Here is an 18,960-nt window from a genome sequence, read left to right on the forward strand (position 1 = left end):
CTAAAGGAATAGTACAATTAGTATGATCAGCACAGCACGTGTTACATTGAGACAATGACAATTACCTAGATATTAGTGTTAATGGAAAAATAAAGTAATGACTGTGTAAAGTAATAATAATAATAATAATAATAATAATAATAATAATAATAATAATAATAATAAAAAATAAAAATTATACCTTAAAAACTAGTTCTGTGCATTTAAAATATTTCTAAACAACCTAATTTTAAACAACTGGGGACTAAGACTACCCCTGATTTCCAGCGGCAGCGAATTCCATGAGCGGGCCATGGCTATTGAGAAAGAACTTGAGTACAGAGATGTATGATGACGTGGTATTGATAGCAATAGATTGTGCTGTGAACGTGTATTACGATTATGATGTGAAGCTAGGAGAGTAAACCGAGAGGCAAGGTATTATTATTATTATTATTATTATTATTATTATTATTATTATTAAACAGCATAAGACATTTCTGGTTTCTGTATCATCCTTTCATTATACATACATTATCAAACTAATCTATAGTCTGACTAGTGTAATATGTAGCTATTTGGCAATGGAGGGGGAAGGAACTGGCCACCCTACCCCATTATCTCCTGGCCTAGTCGCATCATAAGTGATGCCTTCATGGTGTCACTTGTGAGGTTCAGACCTGTCTTCGGACAGTTGACTAAACAACAACAGCAGTACGAAATAGCAGCAGAATTATCAATTATATTCTAGACTCTCTGGAACCTGTTACACCTCCATTTGATCTATCTCTTTCTGTCTTTGTCCCTCCCTTTCCAGTTGCCTCATATTTCTTCTGTCTATCGGATTATAGGTGTAAGCTGGTTTTGCCGTTCTTTGACCTGTCTTGGTGACAAATCAACGTCATTGATTCTGCGCAGCTGAAAATACTCATACATTTTTCCATGCAAGAAATGATCAAGTTCAACCTACGCAAGAAAAAGGTAAGCTACATTTTTGTTATTTTAAACCAAGGAAATCAGAAATAATTCATGTAAAACTGCATTAAACTACAGAGCTTTTATTATAATTAATAATATTACCTGGAAAATTGTTTGATGCGTTGTAAGTAGATCCCTGAAATGCAGTTGAAGCTCCTGTGATATACCCTTGACCTCTCCTGGCTAGAGATGCTTCAGTATGACATTATACTGTGAAGTTAATATTTCACTTAGTAAGTAGGTGTTGCAGTTTCCTGCAATGTTGAAGATTTATGACGTGTCAATCTATGATTATGTCTATCAGTTCCTACACTCAGTCCCCTAATGCTGTAAATTTCATTATGCATAAGCCCTTACTCTGGTTTCCGGAATGTCCGTAACTGCGTTTTCTCATTTCCTGACCTCTGAAGACCTCATAAGGCTCATCCTTCACCTCTTGTCTGTATATATTAATACCGATGTTCGGAATCGTAAACGGTTTACAGTAGGTGTGGAAGTTGTTCAGGATTCGATTACTGTTACTCTTTGATTCTACCAGTCCATTAGGATCTTGGCATCTTTTCACATCTAAGCTTATCACTTTCTAAAGCCTACAATACTTCATATGAAGTATAATTCGAGATATTGATTGAAATACTTAGTTACCGTAATTTTGAAACTGAAACTGTTGTTTTTGTTGTGTTATCTTTTCGATCTAGCCGTTTACCTATGCATTGCAAACTTTTACATAGATATTAGACAGATTTTGTTAATTTTCAGTAAGTCTGAAATTACAGTAATTCTTCTGAGGATTTATGACCAGTTTCTCCAAGTAATGTTTAATTTGAGCCCTTCAGAGCAGAAGTGGTGTAAGTCAAAATTGGGTAATGTGGTTTAAAGTAAAAATTCTGTAAAATACAGCGCAAAGTAGTAATTAATATATCCTTCGTGCTATCCACTGACTACTGATACTTTAAATACATTGAATATTAATTGCTACTTTGCGCTGTAATATACACAATGTTTACTTTAACCCTCATTAACCATTTCCGACTTACACCATTTCTGCTCTGAACGGCTCATTTGGCTTAACAAAAGTTAAATTATCAGCTTGTTTATTTTTAAAGTTTTGTCAATGTTTGCATTTCGTGAAGATAATTTTGTTTAAAATAATCAACACTTAACTATAACATTTGTTAGCACTATTTTAACTACTCAACAGCAGTTGGTAATGATTTTTCGTACGTAAGGCAATTTTTGATTAGCTAAAGTTATTCTTTAAATTCTCTATTCTAGAGTAAGTCATGAAACATTCATACAATCACAATCTGTTATAGTGGGCCAAGATCCATAAACAAAAAGTTGACAAATAAAAGATATAGGTGCCTAATGTTGAAAAATAATAATCACAAAGTAAGGTTATACTATTACTTCTTCTGCTATTTGGATGTAAAATATGAAAAAAATATAAAGAACAAGGGAAAATTTTTTTCATAAATTGGAAAAAGAATAAAAGTTAATTTAGTAGCCCAAAAAAGTATAATAGAGAACAAGAGGACTGATGGTTTACATATCAGAGCGAAAAAAAACAGGCATGGGAACATCTATGCAATGAATTTAATATTAATCCAAACGTTACTAATTGTATAGTGAAGTAATTGAAGTAGTTAATAAATTTTGGGTTAGAGTTAGAAATATCTGTAAGGCTTCTTCTGCAAATATTACTTTTGTTTAAACACATTGTGACACCTCGTTCATTAAAATGCAGTTTTTTTTATTTTGGAAAAATTACCATTTTCTAAAATTCTCTTGAGTTTGATAGTCGCAGCAAATTGACCAGAGACCGCCACTGTCACTTACATCATAACATTGGGAGTTATTAATACTGGTCAATCAGCTTATTCCTTCCATTTTAGTAAACAATTGTGGAGTTTCTACAAGTGTGGAAAAGTTAGATTTCTTTCTTGAAAAAAAAAAGTGAAAATGAGTCGAAATTCTGGTGTGTAGACGTAAATTGATAGATTATTGTAATGAGGAAGAATGACTTGAGAAAAAATCTAATTCTATCCCAAAATTCATTTATCTAAACACTTCCACTCTCGAGTAATTAATTTTTTACTACAAAGAATGTAATTTTTCAGTAAGTTTTCATAACGTAAACATTTTTATGCTCGACCATACCGAAATGTAGTAATTATACACCTGGTAGCAGTTCTTTAATGCATGTCATTAAAGTACACCTATTCATTAAAGTTCAGGTTTTCGATTATTCTCGGATATGCAATCGAAAGACAACTAGCAAAACGTCATGCAGGCTGGAAATCCAATACTGTCGCAGAAGGTTATGTTCTGTAACTATAATATAATTAGCGTTAATTGTAAATAATATTCAAATAAATTCAATTTGTCATCTCGTTTTTCAATGTCGAATTCAATTTCAAGGTTATATCAAGTTTGACGTTTATCTTACTCTCTAGGTTATATCAAGCTCGTCGACATTCGTTGCCCAGAAAAAATCGATACTTTCGCGTCTGCGCACGTCTCACAATTTACGAGATTGCACAAGGTCAGTTCGCTCCCAGTCACATAAGAATAACATGAATACAGTACTTATGAATAATTTAAAGTTAGAAATATGGTTGAGCATAAAAAGTCGTATGAAACTTACCTATAATGGTAATTAAGACGCTCGTAAGAAAATTATGAAACTCGCTTGCGCTCGTTTCATAAACATCCTCGCGTCTTAATTACTATCATTATAGGCTCGTTGCATAATGTACTATTATATAATTCACACTTTTAAAGATAGAGAGATTGGGTGTGAAGTAAAAAACTTCACTTTTCACAGACATTTGGTCCCTTTATAAACATCAGGGGATTTCGCGTAAGTATAAGGACAGGAGTGAAAAATCTATTTCCCAGGGAAGTCCTTAGACTTCTGGTAGAATCTGTACATTTGGGTTACAAGAGTCCTTAAATGTTCCCAACCACATTCTATTATATTGTTTCCTAGTCATTCGAAAATTATATTATATTGAAACATTTATATGTGGTTCTGAGTTGTGCGTAATTTAAATTATCCCCCTTCTATTACGTACAACCCAGGCTTCACTGCATGTAGATTTCCGTTCTCTGAGCTCCAAAGTTCGTTATATTACGAATACTGGCGCGTGCATAGTGCACCTCCGCGAGAACCGGTTCAACAGCTGCATGCAATGTGTCAGGCAGTGTGAGACGTGAGTGAGCGCAGCTTCAAGTGCGTAACCGTCATTGCGTAGGAAGTACACGTGCACCGCGCAATCGAACAGAAGGCGCGCGGGTCCACACGACACTTTTTCATGTCTTCAAAGTTTCGTCCAGTTGTTCAGCTTAGGTACTAATGTGTGTGTGTGTGTGCTAACCAAAGTTTCCTACAATCCGATGATAATTTATCGAATTAAAAATATTCGGTAGTTTTATTCTGATTTTATTTGGATTTTATGAACAATGTTCACAACCATTTCACCGAATCCAAGATTCTTAAAGTATATTTTCATGAATAGCCTATATCTAAAATTCCCACTATCAATTTGATCAATCCATTTTCCTGAATCAACTTTCCTCAATGCATTCTCATGAATATATCTATAATTCCCACTATCAATTTGATCAATCCATTTTCCTGAATCTACTTTCCTCAATGCATTCTCATGAAGATATATATAATTCTCACTATCCATTTGATCAATCCATTTTCCTGAATCAACTTTCCTCAATGTATTCTCATGAATATTTCTATAATTCTCACTATGCATTTGATCAATCTATTTTCCTGAATCAACTTTTCTCAATGCATTCTCATGAATATATCTATAATTCTCACTATCAATTCGATCAATCCATTTTCCTAAATCAACTCTCCTCAATGTATTCTCATGAATATTTCTATAATTGTCACTATCCATTTGATCAATCCATTTTCGTGAATCAAATTTCCTCAATGCATTCTCATGAATATATGTATAATTCTCACTATCCATTTGATCAATCCATTTTCGGGAATAAACTTTCCTCAATGCATTCTTATGAATAAATCTATAATTCTCACTATCAATTCGATCAACAAATTTTTCTGAATCAACCTTCCTCAATGTATTCTCATGAATATATATCTATAATTCTAACTATCCATTTGATCAATCCATTTTCCTGAATCAACTTTCATCAATGTATTCTAATGAATATTTCTGTAATTCTCACTATCCATTTGATCAATCCATTTTCCTGAATCAATTTTCCTCAATGCATTCTCAAGAAGATATATATAATTCTCACTATCCATTTGATCAACCCTTTTTCCTGAATCAACTTTCCTCAATGTATTCTCATGAATATTTCTGTAATTCTCACTATCCATTTGATCAATCTATTTTCCGGAATCAACTTTCCTCAATGCATTCTCATGAAGATATATATAATTCTCACTATCCATTTGATCAATCCATTTTCCTGAATCAACTTTCCTTAATGTATTCTCATGAATAATTCTACAATCGTCACTATCCATTTGATCAATCCATTTTCCTGAATCAACTTTCCTCAATGCATTCTTATGAATATATCTATAATTCCCACTGTCCATTCGATCAATCCATTTTCCTGAATCAACTTTCCTCAATGCATTCTCATGAATATATCTATAATTCTCACTATCCATTCTACCAATCCATTTTTCTGAATCAATTTTCCTCAATGCATTCTCATGAATATATGTATAATTCCCACTATCAATTTTGATTAATCCATTTTCTTGAATCAACTTTCCTCAATGTATTCCCATGATTATTTCTATAATCCTCACTATCCATTTGATCAATCAATTTTCCTGAATCAACTTTCCTCAATGCATTCTCATGAATATATGTATAATTCTCACTATCCATTTGATCAATCCATTTTCGGGAATCAACTTTCCTCAATGAATTCTTATGAATATATCTATAATTCTCACTATTAATTCGATTAATAAATTTTCCTGAATCAACCTTCCTCAATGTATTCTCATGAATATATATCTATAATTCTAACTATCTATTTGATCAATCCATTTTTCTGAATCAACTTTCCTCAATGCATTCTCATGAATATATCTATAATTCCCACTATCAATTTGATCAATCCATTTTCCTGAATCTACTTTCCTCAATGCATTCTCATGAAGATATATATAATTCTCACTATCCATTTGATCAATCCATTTTCCTGAATCAACTTTCCTCAATGTATTCTCATGAATATTTCTATAATTCTCACTATGCATTTGATCAATCTATTTTCCTGAATCAACTTTTCTCAATGCATTCTCATGAATATATCTATAATTCTCACTATCAATTCGATCAATCCATTTTCCTAAATCAACTCTCCTCAATGTATTCTCATGAATATTTCTATAATTGTCACTATCCATTTGATCAATCCATTTTCGTGAATCAAATTTCCTTAATGCATTCTCATGAATATGTGTATAATTCTCACTATCCATTTGATCAATCCATTTTCGGGAATAAACTTTCCTCAATGCATTCTTATGAATAAATCTATAATTCTCACTATCAATTCGATCAACAAATTTTCCTGAATCAACCTTCCTCAATGTATTCTCATGAATATATATCTATAATTCTAACTATCCATTTGATCAATCCATTTTCCTGAATCAACTTTCATCAATGTATTCTAATGAATATTTCTGTAATTCTCACTATCCATTTGATCAATCCATTTTCCTGAATCAATTTTCCTCAATGCATTCTCAAGAAGATATATATAATTCTCACTATCCATTTGATCAACCCTTTTTCCTGAATCAACTTTCCTCAATGTATTCTCATGAATATTTCTGTAATTCTCACTATCCATTTGATCAATCTATTTTCCGGAATCAACTTTCCTCAATGCATTCTCATGAAGATATATATAATTCTCACTATCCATTTGATCAATCCATTTTCCTGAATCAACTTTCCTTAATGTATTCTCATGAATAATTCTACAATCGTCACTATCCATTTGATCAATCCATTTTCCTGAATCAACTTTCCTCAATGCATTCTTATGAATATATCTATAATTCCCACTGTCCATTCGATCAATCCATTTTCCTGAATCAACTTTCCTCAATGCATTCTCATGAATATATCTATAATTCTCACTATCCATTCTACCAATCCATTTTTCTGAATCAACTTTCCTCAATGCATTCTCATGAATATATGTATAATTCCCACTATCAATTTTGATTAATCCATTTTCTTGAATCAACTTTCCTCAATGTATTCCCATGATTATTTCTATAATCCTCACTATCCATTTGATCAATCAATTTTCCTGAATCAACTTTCCTCAATGCATTCTCATGAATATATGTATAATTCTCACTATCCATTTGATCAATCCATTTTCGGGAATCAACTTTCCTCAATGAATTCTTATGAATATATCTATAATTCTCACTATTAATTCGATTAATAAATTTTCCTGAATCAACCTTCCTCAATGTATTCTCATGAATATATATCTATAATTCTAACTATCTATTTGATCAATCCATTTTTCTGAATCAACTTTCCTCAATGCATTCTCATGAATATATCTATAATTCCCACTATCAATTTGATCAATCCATTTTCCTGAATCTACTTTCCTCAATGCATTCTCATGAAGATATATATAATTCTCACTATCCATTTGATCAATCCATTTTCCTGAATCAACTTTCCTCAATGTATTCTCATGAATATTTCTATAATTCTCACTATGCAGTTGATCAATCTATTTTCCTGAATCAACTTTTCTCAATGCATTCTCATGAATATATCTATAATTCTCACTATCAATTCGATCAATCCATTTTCCTAAATCAACTCTCCTCAATGTATTCTCATGAATATTTCTATAATTGTCACTATCCATTTGATCAATCCATTTTCGTGAATCAAATTTCCTTAATGCATTCTCATGAATATGTGTATAATTCTCACTATCCATTTGATCAATCCATTTTCGGGAATAAACTTTCCTCAATGCATTCTTATGAATAAATCTATAATTCTCACTATCAATTCGATCAACAAATTTTCCTGAATCAACCTTCCTCAATGTATTCTCATGAATATATATCTATAATTCTAACTATCCATTTGATCAATCCATTTTCCTGAATCAACTTTCATCAATGTATTCTAATGAATATTTCTGTAATTCTCACTATCCATTTGATCAATCCATTTTCCTGAATCAATTTTCCTCAATGCATTCTCAAGAAGATATATATAATTCTCACTATCCATTTGATCAACCCTTTTTCCTGAATCAACTTTCCTCAATGTATTCTCATGAATATTTCTGTAATTCTCACTATCCATTTGATCAATCTATTTTCCGGAATCAACTTTCCTCAATGCATTCTCATGAAGATATATATAATTCTCACTATCCATTTGATCAATCCATTTTCCTGAATCAACTTTCCTTAATGTATTCTCATGAATATTTCTACAATCGTCACTATCCATTTGATCAATCCATTTTCCTGAATCAACTTTCCTCAATGCATTCTTATGAATATATCTATAATTCCCACTGTCCATTCGATCAATCCATTTTCCTGAATCAACTTTCCTCAATGCATTCTCATGAATATATCTATAATTCTCACTATCCATTCTACCAATCCATTTTCCTGAATCAACTTTCCTCAATGCATTCTCATGAATATATGTATAATTCCCACTATCAATTTTGATTAATCCATTTTCTTGAATCAACTTTCCTCAATGTATTCCCATGAATATTTCTATAATCCTCACTATCCATTTGATCAATCAATTTTCCTGAATCAACTTTCCTCAATGCATTCTCATGAATATATGCATAATTCTCACTATCCATTTGATCAATCCATTTTCGGGAATCAACTTTCCTCAATGAATTCTTATGAATATATCTATAATTCTCACTATTAATTCGATCAATAAATTTTCCTGAATCAACCTTCCTCAATGTATTCTCATGAATATATATCTATAATTCTAACTATCTATTTGATCAATCCATTTTTCTGAATCAACTTTCCTCAATGCATTCTTATGAATATATTTATAATTCTCACTATCAATTCGATCAATCCATTTTCGTGAATCATCTTTCCTCAATGAATTCTCATTAATATATCTATAATTCTCACTATCCATTTGATGAATCCATTTTCCTGAATCAACTTTCCTTAATGTATTGTCATGAATATTTCTATAATTCTCACTATCCATTTTATCAATCTATTTTCCTGAATCAACTTTCTTAAATGCATTCTCATGAATAAATTTATAATTCCCACTATCAATTTGATCAATCCATTTTCCTGAATCAACTTTCCTCAATATATTCTCATGAATATTTCTGTAATTCTCACTATCCATTTGATCAATCCATTTTCCTGAATCAACTTTCCTCAATGCATTCTCATGAATATATCTATAATTCCCAATATCAATTTGATCAATCCGTTTTCCTAATCATCTTTCCTCAATCCATCATTTTAAAATGCATTTTCATGAATAGACTCAAGATAAAAAATATTTTATATGAAACATGTCATAGCATATCTTGGGAAAGCCATTGATTTATTTCTCAATATGCTCAGTCAATTTAAGATAGCATTCTATTATGATAATAAATTATTGAAATAATTATTTTAGTTTTTTTCCTTTAAATGTGCAGAAATTTGACCCGAAGAAATTTAACTATAAATTCCTTTGCAGAACGAAAAGGTACATTTGTTGGGATCAATTTTTTTCACATTTGAAGGACGAAACTAATTCTTTCAATAATTTATTATCATAATACACTGCTCTCTTAAACTGACTGAGTGTATTGGAAATTAAATCAATTGTTTTCCCAAAACACGCTACGAAATGTTTCATATAAACAATTTTTATCTCGAAAAGGAAGCAAATACGATAAAAATTGTATTAAACTTTTTTGTTTGAAATATCTGAAAGAATAACCTCCAGAAATTAAAGGCTGGTTCACAATAAACCGGGAACGGAAACGATAACGAGAACGACAACGGAAATAATGTTAAAATAAATGTATTTAAATATGAGCATTCAGAGTAGTTAATTGTGAATGCTCACATTTAAATACATTTATTTTAACAATATTTCCGTTCCCGTTCTCGTTGTCGTTTCCATTCCCGGTTTATTGTGAACCAGCCTTAATACTATTATTTACGGTTTACTCTGTAAGTAACGATTAGAAACAGTGCGAGATAGAGAACATAATTTTTCACTTCTTGCTTTACTGCAGCTGTTTTTTCTGTGATCTAAATGTTACCAATACATTAAATAATGTACTGTATAAAATGTTGGTTATAATGTAAACGGGGAGCACAATTGTCAAATGTATGGTATACCAGCCCTGTTTCATTAATTTTATTATATTTAATTAATTTTATATATGTGGACGTAGGAATCTACTATGAGAAAGGAAGACGTTCTTGTCTTTTTATTTGTCTTTAATTTAAAAATGATAAAGTGTATAGAAAAGTGAGGGAAGGTTATTTCCCTCTCGTTTCTTCCGGGACTAATGGGGAACAATAATTTGAAGGTACTGTCTCTTGTTAATGCTGATGAAACAGTCCTCGTCTTGTCCCCCCCCCCCCACCACCTCCTTGGTATGTTCAAGTTGGAATTAGACGAAAATTGCGTTCCAGTTTTTGTTTTAATGAGACCCTGTGTTTCCACTTCATTTCAGGTGCGATAATGGCCTTTCGCAACGTCTTTATTTTTACTTCTGCTTCGTTTTCATTTTATTTTTTAGTCTCATTCTTATGTCCTCTTCCTTTTTTTTAAACTTCTTCCATTTCTTTTCTCGTCTTGCTCTCTTTTTCAGATGCTGCTCGGTATATATATCGTCTCGGAACAGACGATTAACCCTGCTGCGAGTAAAATAAATGAAAGAAAATACAACATTGAGGGTGGAGGAAGGGTGGGCCAGGGAAGAGACGAGACAAGAAGAAAAACACAACATACAAATGAGTAGCAGAGATATCTTCTAGACTGTAACCGAGCTTGCGTGGTAACGAGATCCATTGTTTCGTAATTCGTTTGTTTTTAATGACGTGAATCAAGGGCGTATACAGATATGTAAATATGTGAATTATTGGTATCGGTAATCATATTATGTAGGATTAAAATGAGCAGACATCATTTCATTACTGTCCAAGCCAAGGATCGCTCTCGCCTAAGCATTGAGGATTTATTGTCTTTATTCAGTGACCGACCATACAACCTACAAGGTATTTCAAAATAGCAACTTCTTAATTCATATTTACACGAAAAAGTCGATAATATTGCAAAACAGGCAACATATTTGTAATCAAGACCTCTTCAAGTGATATCTCTATCCAGTGCTTTTGCTTAAGTAAAGTCTCATTTTACAAACCTATGTATCAACAATTGGCTCTCTTCTGACAAAGGAAAAATTTTACAGTCTGTACAAAAGAAACCAAATGACCTGGAAATGTACAAAAACTTGCCCAGACATGTTCAAACATTTTTAACAGGAGCCAGAACAGGTCACATTGTCACTCAATTGTACCTACACCGATGTCAGATTTCTGATAATCCTACTTGTTTGTGGTGTAATAATCATGATGAAGATCTGGAACACATTCTTCTATACTGCCCATCCATAAACCACAAAAGAAGTAAATTAAAATCATCGGTACCGGTTGCAGAAGACACAGCCCTGCAGTATATATTGACAACACCCCAATTCTGGCTACTAGCAACAAGCATCTATAATGAACATCGATCAAAATACCCATTTCTCGTGAAAAACAACTCAATAGACTACAGTGGACTATAGTGGACTTTATGTTGTCAGCAAACAGCTGGATACATTAAGAAGATCTGGCCTTCTATGCCCAAGGTTGCAGGTTCGATCCCGGGCCAGGTCGATGACATTTAAGTGTGCTTAAATGCGACAGGCTCATGTTAGTAGATTTACTGGCATGTAAAAGAACTCCTGCGGGACAAAATTCCGGCACATCCCGCGACGCTGATATAACCTCTGCAGTTGCGAGCGTCGTTAAATAAAACATAACATTTTAACATTAAGAAGATTGATTGATTAATTCATATTTTACAGATTATAATATTTATTCACATATAAAGTCAAAAAAACGTTCCAAAATAAATTGATATGAGTGAAGAACTAGGAATAGTGAAAATGGTAAGAAAAATTCACAAGTACACTAGTATTTCTTAATCTTTTTTGACGTGAATTTTTACATACCTTTCATAATTTTCCATAATTATGGGTGCATAAGTTCATAGAGACACCACAGAGAAACAGCACTCTGAACAAAACTACTTCTGAGGATACCAAATGTAATCATCAAGCAAATTATATGAGTCAGAGATTACAGAAATGTTAGTGATTCCAAATGGACTCATTCGAGCGGAAAGGGTTTCCTGAGAATGAATAAAAATATCCCATAAAATCCCATAAGTTTAAGGATCTCGTTTAACGCCAGTTAGCCAATTCAATTCAGGTTTTTGTCTGCTCTTTTTTCCTCTGATTAATTTCATTATGTAACATGATTTTTATTCCTGATTAATGAGTACCATTTCCTAACTGCTAATGCCTGAAGAGTATAGAAGGTATGTACTATTCATCTCACACTTTTGTTTTGTGACTAGGAGAATGATATTTTGGAATTTACCGTACCTAATTGGATAGGCCAAATAGAAATAATCGGAACGAACTTGAAATACAAACTGCTAAGTCGTTTATACCCGAACCCACACTTTCTGAAGTCGAAATTGCGATAGAAAATATGAAAAAGTACAAGTCTCCAGACAGCGATCAAATTCCATCAGAATTAATACAAGAAGGTGAAAGCGCATTATCTAACGAAATTTATAAGTTAGTACTTCCTATATGGGAAAAGGAAATTGTACCAGAACAATGGAAGGAGTCCATAATTGTACCTATCTTTAAAAGGGGGGACAAGACTAACTGTAGTAACTTTCGAGGAATATCACTTTTGTTGACGTCGTACAAAATGTAGTCTAATATTCTTTTGAGAAAATTTACTCCATATGTAGTTGAAATTATTGGGGTCATCAGTTTGGTTTTAGGCTTAATAGATCGAGTATTGATAAGATTTTTCGTATTCGACAGATGATATTGGAGAAAAAACGGCAGTATAAGAGTACAGTACATCAGTTATTCATAGATTTCAAAAAGGTATATGATTCGGTTAAGAGAGAAGTTTTATATAATATATTTATTGAATTTGGTATTCCCAAGAAACTAGTTAGATTAATTAAAACATGTCTCAATGAAACGCACATCAGAGTCGGTATAGGCCAGTTTCTGTCAGATGCTTTTCCAATCACTGTGGCGAGAAAGCAAACAATTATGTCTATTTTGAATCAAATTTTGAAGTAAAATGCTTCTCTTGATTGCTGTATCCTCCACGCAAAGAAATGTATTCTATATAAATATATGTAATATTCGTTCTTCACATTACGTATAGACTACACATTAAATATTCTACGAAATATATTTCTTCATTTACTAATACGCTTATATGATTACTAGTAAATCATAAAGTTGCACATTCAACTTCATATGACTGGAATATTTATTTTAAATTCTGAAATGTTAAAAACCGCTCACTAAACTGCACAACTCCGCTGCAAACGTTAGCATGTAATGAAACTGCTCCTCTATTGTGCATTTTGCTGTAATGAAATCTATGTTTTCGTACGAACTTCTTACCTCTAGCAATAAATAGAAAGCAACAGGTACAAAGATGGATCTTTATTTCCCTGCCGAGAATCGAATAGGGATATTTATGTGGAAATGCTTCTGATTCAACCACAGTGGAGAAGGAAAATACTGTAGAATATATATTGTAGACTACAAGGTGAGAAAGACAAATGGTAAAAGAACAAGACTGTAAATGATAAGTAACGTTAGATTTAGTAGTGGGTAGATGAAAGGATTAACAGCTGTGGAGCCGTTAATAAGAAACCTGCTGTAAGTGTGGAACGCTGCGTTAAGAAAAATTGCCAGTAATTCCGCTAGTAGGCTGGTAACATTTTCAACTCGTCGTTACTGAGGGCTAAATGTCGCCCCCAAGATTTAGTCCTTCAGCCGGCAGCAAACCGAGCAGGAAAACGAAAAAAAGAGAGAAAACAGCAAGAAAGACGAGGGAATTTGTTAGCCTTATTTATCTCCCTCCTCCTCCTCACACGGCCATTACTGTCTCCTAATGCTTAAGGTAAATATTGAAGTGGAGATTTATGTTTAATCTGATTTATAAATAGTACATTAGAAATTAAAGAAAGAGCTTAAGAAGGAAAAACTGTTTTATCAAGTGTTAACAGTATTTTGAGGAATAAATGTAATAAGTTGACAATAAAATAAAAACTAGAATTTATAATGCATAGTCAAGTACGCTCCTGTTATAGATCTGAAATAATTAGGAATATTAAATACAGATGTTTGAGATGGGCAGGGCATGTAGCACGTATGGGTGAATTCAGAAACGTATACAGGCTGTTTCAAAAATACGGGGCATAATTTCAGGTATGTATTTCTCACATGTACACAATCAAAATAGTTCATTACAACATGTGTCCGGAAATGCTTCATTTCCGAGTTATGGCCTTCACAACATTGAAATTCACCGGAACGTTTTTGTTTCCGCAGGTCGTTGTCATTACAGAAGATGTTCAAAATGTCCACCTCCTGCTTGAATACAGACCTCACATCGATGTCTCATTGACCTGCGAACACGATCCCAAACTCCAGGAGTATTGCGTATGTCCTCAGAACATGCCACAATTCGATTCCGAAGGGATTCCAAATCAGGCAACGGAGACGAATAAACCAATGATTTTAAATGGCCCCACAAGTAGAAATCGATAGGGTTCAGATCAGGTGAGCGTGGAGGCCAAGGAATTGGGCCACCTCTACCTATCCATCGATCAGGAAACCTCCGATCCAAGTACCGGCGAGTACTTCTGGAGTTGTAGATCTTGGCCGTCCCCTTCCCAAACCAGGAGAGTTAAATTTTCCATACTCGCACAGACGGTAATGGAGACGTACAAATGTCTTCCGATCTGGACATTGTCGCTGTGGGTACCTCTCCTGGTACAAACGACGAGCCAGCGCAGCATTGCCGTCCGCCTTACCGTACATGAAGTGTTTCTCTGCCAGCTCTTGATTTGAATACATGTCGCCAGTCTAACGCCTACACAACACTGAATGTAACCTTCGCCTCGGAATGAACTGTCAGAGTGCCCTCTTAATGTCTCCTTTGACGGCAACGACCTGCGGAAAGAAAAACATTCCGGTGAATTTCAATTTTGTGAAGGCCATAACTCGGAAATAAAGCATTTCCGGACACATGTTGTAATGAACTATTTTGATTGTCTACATGTGGGAAATACAGACCTGAAATTAAGCACCGTATTTTTTAAACACCCTGTATAGAGTGTCAGTTGGGAGACCGGAGGGAAAAAGACCTTTGGGGAGGCCGAGACGTAGATGGGAGGATAATATAAATATATATATATGAGGGATGTGGGATATGATGATAGAGACTGGATTAATCTAGCTCAGGATACTGACCGATGGCGGGCTTATGTGAAGGCGGCAATGAACCTCCGGGTTCTCTTAAAGCAATTACCTGTCGACAGGTGCATAGCTTTACGTACAACAACGTGTGGGTGCCATCATCTATCGAGATGTACATATCTTCACTATGCTCTATATCTTCAGGTAGAATTAAATGTGGGTGCGATCACCTGTGGAGAGGTGCATATCCTTACTGTGCTCTATATCTTCAGGTAGAATTAAATGTGGGTGCGATCACTTGTCGAGAGGTGCATATCTTTACTGTGCTCTATATCTTCAGGTAGAAATTCATGTGAGTGCGATCACCTGTGGAGAGGTGCATATCTTTACTGTGCTCTATATCTTCAGGTAGAATTAAATGCGGGTGCGATCACCTGTGGAGAGGTGCATATCTTTACTGTGCTCTATATCTTCAGGTAGAATTAAATGCGGGTGCGATCACCTGTGGAGAGGTGTATATCTTTACTGTGCTCTATATCTTCAGGTAGAATTAAATGCGGGTGCGATCATCTGTGGAGAGGTGCATATCTTTACTGTGCTCTATATCTTCAGGTAGAATTAAATGTGGTTGCGATCACCTGTGGAGAGGTGCATATCTTTACTGTGCTCTATATCTTCAGGTAGATTTAAATGTGGGTGCGATCACCTGTGGAGTGGTGCATATCTTTACTGTGCTCTATATCTTCAGGTAGAATTAAATGTGGGTGCGATCACCTGTGGAGAGGTGTATATCTTTAATGTGCTCTATATCTTCAGGTAGAATTAAATGTGTGTGCGATCACCTGTGGAGAGCTGTATATCTTTAATGTGCTCTATATCTTCAGGTAGAATTAAATGTGGGTGCGATCACCTGTGGACAGGTGCATATCTTTACTGTGCTCTATATCTTCAGGTAGAATTAAATGCGGGTGCGATCACCTGTCGAGAGATGCATATCTTTACTGTGCTCTATATCTTCAGGTAGAATTAAATGCGGGTGCGATCACCTGTGGAGAGGTGCATATCTTTACTTTGCTCTATATCTTCAGGTAGAATTAAATGCGGGTGCGATCACCTGTGGAGAGGTGTATATCTTTACTGTGCTCTATATCTTCAGGTAGAATTAAATGCGGGTGCGATCACCTGTGGACAGGTGCATATCTTTACTGTGCTCTATAAGTTCAGGTAGAATTAAATGTGGGTGCGATCACCTGTGGAGTGGTGCATATCTTTACTGTGCTCTATATCTTCAGGTAGAATTAAATGTGGGTGCGATCACCTGTGGAGAGGTGTATATCTTTAATGTGCTCCATATCTTCAGGTAGAATTAAATGTGGGTGCGATCACCTGTGGAGTGGTGCATATCTTTACTGTGCTCTATATATTCAGGTAGAATTAAATGTGGGTGCGATCACCTGTGGAGTGGTGCATATCTTTACTGTGCTCTATATCTTCAGGTAGAAATACATGTGGGTGCTATCACCTGTCGATCTGATGTGTGTATACACTTTAAGTTTCATAATTATGACTATTGAAGATAGGCTATTTTTACCATTATTTTGCATGCGATAAAGGAACTCCTATAAAAATAGTTATTGCAGGCCAAGGATAACATTACACATAGGATTGTGACTTCCAATCTTCGTTATATATTATATGTGGACCTCTCATTTTATTCCTTACAATGCATTCACAGCTCAGTCAATCATCCACACCCATAGGAAAAGCGAAGTTCTATATAGAGTATTATATGTGGTCTACGACTGTTTGAGAAAATTGTTTCTGGGAGTTAATTTTCAAATGAAATTAAATTTTAAATCCTGATCCATTTTGAATTGCGCTTGTACAATTTTCATGTGATTGCGCAACACAAAAATACGTGTTGTGTATATGGTGGCTTTTGAACAGCAACTAGTTTATCTACCGACCAGAACCAGGATTGAGTGATTATTATTATCAGTACAATTAATTATAAAACTCAGCAAAATCATTGAGGCACGAAATATTTCTAATCATCGGCGAATAATAAAAAAATCAGAATTTATTGTGCAGATATCATTAATAAAGATTATGAAAAAAAGAGAACCTAAAGTAGAGCCCTATGGCACTCCACAGTTTAAGTTATACATGGACATCATTTTATTTTTACTGACATTTTTAATATTAACCTGGCTATACCTTTAGAGAACCGGAAACACAGTTTGCTACCCCTTCCACCACTGTAGTTCGATGATACTGGCGTAAAACACAAACAAATCACTTTACTAGGTATAGGAAGGAAGAAAAGTCTTTCATCTATTTACGTAAACTAGGAAATATCGCGATTTTGAGTTCGATAATTTTCATTAGGTTTTTGTTTAATCAAAATACAGTATTGTATTAAGAATAAGTGTTTTTACTCACGAACTAAGTTATCCATGCGAACGTATTCATTATGCAGTGTATATTATACTGTCTACAGCACATTAGCGTACAATATAGATAATGAAGTTAAATTGAAAAATAATCATAATATGGATATTTAAACACATTTTTTAAAATGGTGCCCGTTCATTTCGATACAAGCTTCAGTTCTTTTGTGCATATTATCGCACTATAGACTATTGCATCTAATTCCAATTACCAGTTTCGTCTTTCGTACTAGTAACTCATGTTGAAATAATTCTGTACCTACTCTATAAAAGAGTACCTTACGGACTGTAAATTCAATCTTCACCCGCACAGATAAAATTACTCAGACATGCTATCTACTATCCGTCCAAGTGGTTATGTCGCAAGATCGTAGAAAGGGGGGGGGGAAATCACATGACAGTTAATTACTTAACGAGGTCCTTTTATTTCACTTATTTTAAACAGTTATATAATATTACGTAAACGTCCATTTCCTAACAGAAATTAATGTTTTCAGATAAGAGCTAAGACAGACCAACTTTTACAGAGGGGCGAGCAGAAGCAGGTGGGGAAAACCGGGATGCGGCGTAGGCAAACGGACAGTACCTGTGCGAAAATATGATTCAATATTGAAAGCTCTTTCGTCACTAGAAAACGCGAACATATTTCTGGAACGTACTATACTCACTAACTCAGTGCTGTTTACTATATGCGACCTTGATTCTGTGTGGAGGACAGGTTGGAACTTCATTAGTGGAAGGGGTTGGAGTGAAGTACATTAAAAAACTCAGGTATAATAAAAATTGAAGTAAAAATAAAATGATGTCCCTGTATTATGGATCAGAGAGTTTGTTGAACAGACGTACACAAGACTGCCTGTAACTTAGATTGTTTAGAAACCAGTTTACGCTACTTACAAAAAGGTCGTTATTTCCTATCTTATCTATTATGTTA

The 18,960-nt window shown here is 34.0% G+C and overlaps 2 long non-coding RNA genes across 3 annotated transcripts in view; one reads left to right on the plus strand and one right to left on the minus strand.

Annotated features, from left to right (window-relative positions):
• Positions 1–18,960, minus strand: part of LOC138713255 (uncharacterized) — a 1,167,998-nt gene that overhangs the window by 438,500 nt on the left and 710,538 nt on the right. The gene's annotated exons all lie outside the window — the stretch shown is intronic.
• LOC138713253 (uncharacterized) overlaps positions 1–18,960 on the plus strand; it is a 397,650-nt gene that overhangs the window by 247,615 nt on the left and 131,075 nt on the right. For both annotated transcript variants that reach the window (XR_011335806.1, XR_011335807.1), the window contains one exon: positions 831–960. This is a non-coding gene — a long non-coding RNA (uncharacterized lncRNA). The remainder of the gene's footprint in view (positions 1–830; positions 961–18,960) is intronic.

The sequence above is a fragment of the Periplaneta americana genome, chromosome 14 (assembly GCF_040183065.1).
Source record: "Periplaneta americana isolate PAMFEO1 chromosome 14, P.americana_PAMFEO1_priV1, whole genome shotgun sequence".
Taxonomy (NCBI): domain Eukaryota; kingdom Metazoa; phylum Arthropoda; class Insecta; order Blattodea; family Blattidae; genus Periplaneta; species Periplaneta americana.